The 4,161-nt window shown below is 41.1% G+C and overlaps 1 pseudogene; it reads right to left on the bottom strand.

The window, feature by feature from the left end:
- Positions 1 to 612: 612 nt before the first annotated feature.
- On the bottom strand, positions 613 to 2,723 carry LOC120869171 (annotated as a pseudogene).
- Between the last annotated feature and the right edge of the window lie 1,438 nt (positions 2,724 to 4,161).

Below are 4,161 nucleotides of genomic sequence, written 5' to 3'. Positions count from 1 at the left end.
ATATCTACCTTAAAAAAAAAGAGAACAACCACAAACAAATCTTAATGAGATATCACTATACACTCACCCGAGAGGTGAACACATTTAAAAGACTGACAATACCGAATGTTGCTAAGGATGTAGAACACCCAGAATGCTCATGGTCCAAACACCTGGAACACTTGTCAATATCATCCAAAGATGAGTATGTGCACACTTCATGTCCCAGTGATTCCATTCCATAGATACTCAACATTAATGTATGTATATGGTTACAGAGAGATACACTGGAAAATTCACAGTGGCAACATTAGTTAAAACAATCCAAATGGCCACCATGTAATGAATAAATAAATGGTGGTATGTTCATAAAATGGAAACTCTATACAAGTGAGAATGAACAAGTTATTGGTACCAAAGGAAAATCTCGTAAGGCAATAAATGACTGAAGGAAGCAGACACAAAAGGATATATTCTGTATAATTCTCTCTGTATCAGATTTAGAGGCAGAACAAATCTGTGATATAGAAATGGAGACACTGTTTTCTGTGGCAGAGCATGAGAAGAGGTCTGCATGCTAGACATGTCCTATTTCTTGATCTGATTGTAGTTTCCAGAGAAGTTCACTTGTTCTTTTTTTTTTAGACCCACAATCAAAGAGATAACTTTATTAGTTTCTTCAACAAGAGACAGTAACATCAACTTTTTTAAAACAGAAATCTCAGGTCATTTGAGAGGCCAAATAGATCCAAAGAAGAAAGATGATAAACAGTTAAATTAATCAAAAGGCACTACACCACCACCTAAAACCTACTACCGCAGTGGTAGTGGGCTAAGGAAGATTAAGCTACAGCAGAATTATCTCATGTTAATGTTACAGATCATAGAGCAGGAATTGAGTTTGTTTTCCAGAAAACTATGGCACAACAATCGCTTGGGACCAAGTGGATATTTGGCCAGGAAAAGAAGATCAGGCCAAATGGAAAGGAATAGGAACAAAAAAAGAATCCAAGTGACAGAATCCAAGCAAAGGGTGATGGATCAGGCTTTTTCCTCCCAAGAATCGTTTGCTCTATGGTGGGTTGCTTCCCCTCAGGCTCCTGCCCTAGGGCTTCTCCAGCCTCACAAGGGCTCAGCAACCAGATCTGGGTTCAGGTTGCCCTAGGTTCTTGCATAATTTAGTACAGACTTTAGAGAACTTATCACACATTGCGGGGTGGCAGGGGGTGGGGGGATGCTGAAGCATTCACATGCAAAGTAGTCTGAGCTTCCCCAAACATATTTGGACACTCTACACAAAGCTTTCCAAAGTCCAACATCTTGTAGAAGCTGAACAGTTAAAGCTGCAAGGCTCACAAGATCAAAGAAGCCAGTATGAGACAATACAGGTAGAAAATCCCAGTGGCTACTGTCACTCTATATTTCTCTAACGTATTGGGTTGACCAAGAAATTCATTCAGGTTTTCCCATAAGCTGTTAAGGAACAACCCAAATGAACTTTTTGGCCATTACAATAGTAGTATCGCTTATATAACTGATGTGGGATGTAGAGAACTACACTGCAACAAGCTGGGTCTTCTGCTGGATTTTTCATCAAATACCAAAGAAAAAAAACAAGGGGTGGGGCTCACTTTATTTTTGAAAAACCTCAGGAGTTACTCTATTATAAAGGGATATGGCTGAACAGATAGGAGATGGATTCTCCATTGTGAGTTCTCCTGATGGCTTCTGGAGGATCATGGAGATGTCAGTCACCTGTATTTTGGAGCAATGCTTCATCTTATCCTCCTGAGGTATGGTATTGGTGACTACTACTGCTTCAAAGCATGCATTATTAATGTGAGAAATGGCTGGGCCAGAAAAGATTCCATGAGTCAGGACAGCATAAATCCTGGTGGCTCCAGCTGAGAGAAGTTTGTCAGCTGCATGGCAGATTGTGCCACAAGTGTCAGCCATGTCATCCACGAGGATGGCCACACAGTCCTCTACGAGTCCTTCATGTCCCCTACGAGCACCATGCGGTCCACTTCATTGGCCTTCTTCTGTTCTTTGTGAATCAAGGCAAAGTCCACATTCAACCGGTCTGCGATGGAAGTCACTCTCTTTGCTCCTCCAGCATCAGGTGAGACAATTGTGCCGTTCCTCCACTCAGAGATGTTCTCCCTTATCCACTTGAGGACTGCTGGCTCTGCATACAAATTGTCTACTGGAATATCAAAAAAGCCCTGAATTTGAGAAGCATGAAGGTCCATGGTGATAATATGATCCGCGCCTGCTAGAGAGAGCATATTTGCAACCAGTTTGGCTGAGATTGGAGCCCAGCTCTTATCCTTCTTATCCTGCCGGGCATAAGGGAAGCACGGGATGACTGCAGTAACCCGACTGGCTGAAGCAATCTTGCAGGCATTAATCATAATCAAAAGCTCCATGAGATTGTCATTGATTTCACTGCAGCCACTCTGAACAATGTAGACATCCTCTCCACGAACACTTTCTCCGATTTCCACACAGGTCTCCTGGTTGCTGAATTTCTTAGTCACCACCTTGCCCAGTTCCAGGCCCAGGTGGTCGGCAATCTTCTGGGATAGGTCCTGGTGGGAGCTGCCGCTGAAGATTTTGATGTTCGGCATCTTGGCCAACTACCCTAGGCTCTCTTTGCTTAACGATCACTGCTGCTGCCGCCGAGACCTGAACCAAGTCGGCCTGGAGACTCAGTACTAAGCACTCGCGTTTCTACTCCGCCATCTTCAGTGTTCTTTGGTGTATGAATATTAGATTGCAATAAAAAAAAAAAAAATTCCCAAAAGTAGTTTGGGATAGTCTATTTGAGAATGAACCTATGGAAACCTTTAAAAATATGCATTTACTGTATTGCTTCAAAACTAAAAACAATAAACTAAAGATACACTCTGTGATTTTTTTCTCTTTTATCTATTTCAAGTTAGTAGTTATAGGTACTGTGGTAGGCGGCGTAATGGCCACACAAAGATGTCCATACCGTCATCCCTGGAACTTGTAAACATGTTATCGATCACAGCAAAAAGGATTTTAGGAAGTGATTGAAATTATTCTGACATTATCTTGGAGTATCCAGATCATCACAATCTAATCACATGACTTCTTGAAAGAGAGAACCTTCCCAGCTGTAGTCAATCAGAGATGCCATATTGCCGGCTTTGAGGTGGAGGAAGGGGGCCATAAGCCAAGGAATACGGGTGGCCCCTAGGAGCTCGAAAAGCCAGTGAAACAGATTCTCCCCTAGGACCTCTGATATCTTTTTTCAAAAATTAATTTTTACTGGAGTATATTTGCTTTACAATGCTGTGTTATTTTCTACTATAAAGCAAAATAAATCAGCTATAAGTATACACACACACCCCTCTCTTCTGGATTTCCTTCCCATTTAGTTCACCACAGAGCATTGAGCTATACAGTAGGATCTCATTAGTTATCCATTTTATATATAGTATCAATTGTGTGTGTGTATATATATGTCAATCCCTGCTGATACCTTGATTTTAGCCCCGTGAGAGCCATGTCAGAGTCCTGACTTACAGAACTGCAAGGTGATGAATCTGTGCTGTTTTAGCCGAGTCTTTGATAATTTATTACAGCAGCAATAGAAAACTAATAAAGACACTGAGCACATAATTTCCATTTATCATCCCTGGGTAGCTAAAAGCAGGATCTCTGCCCAGGAAAGCTTTAAAGAAAGGATAAATCATTTTACTTTTTCTCCAAATAAAATACATGCTACAAGAATCTGTGGAGCTTGCTCCTCATTCAAATGAGGGCTTTTATGATATTGTAACTCAAAATGCATGGCTTTCCTTCCCCTGACTAGGGTGTAGAGACCTTCACACAAATATCTGACAAATATTTCCTGTAGGAAGCACAAGAGCACAGCTTTCCTGTCTCTCTCCCAAATTTATTGACATTTTACTCAATGAACGTATTGAGGTTTTTCATATGCTATCTCTCCTAATATTCAGGGCAATCTGATGTCATAATTCAAAAGATCCAATCGGATCTCTGATCAACTAACTGGGCCCTGTTTGTCTTTGATTAGGTTTCCCCCAAATAGACTCTGAGACAAGGATTCAGATGCAAGCAGTTTATTTGGGGATGTTTTCAAGAAGAATGATAGGTAAAACCGGGAAAGGAGGAATGCTAACAATAGAT

This window comes from Oryx dammah, unplaced genomic scaffold (assembly GCF_014754425.2).
Source record: "Oryx dammah isolate SB20612 unplaced genomic scaffold, SCBI_Odam_1.1 HiC_scaffold_10, whole genome shotgun sequence".
NCBI lineage: Eukaryota > Metazoa > Chordata > Mammalia > Artiodactyla > Bovidae > Oryx > Oryx dammah.
Note: the sequence above shows the minus strand (reverse complement) of the source record. Positions and strands in the feature narration are given on the sequence as shown.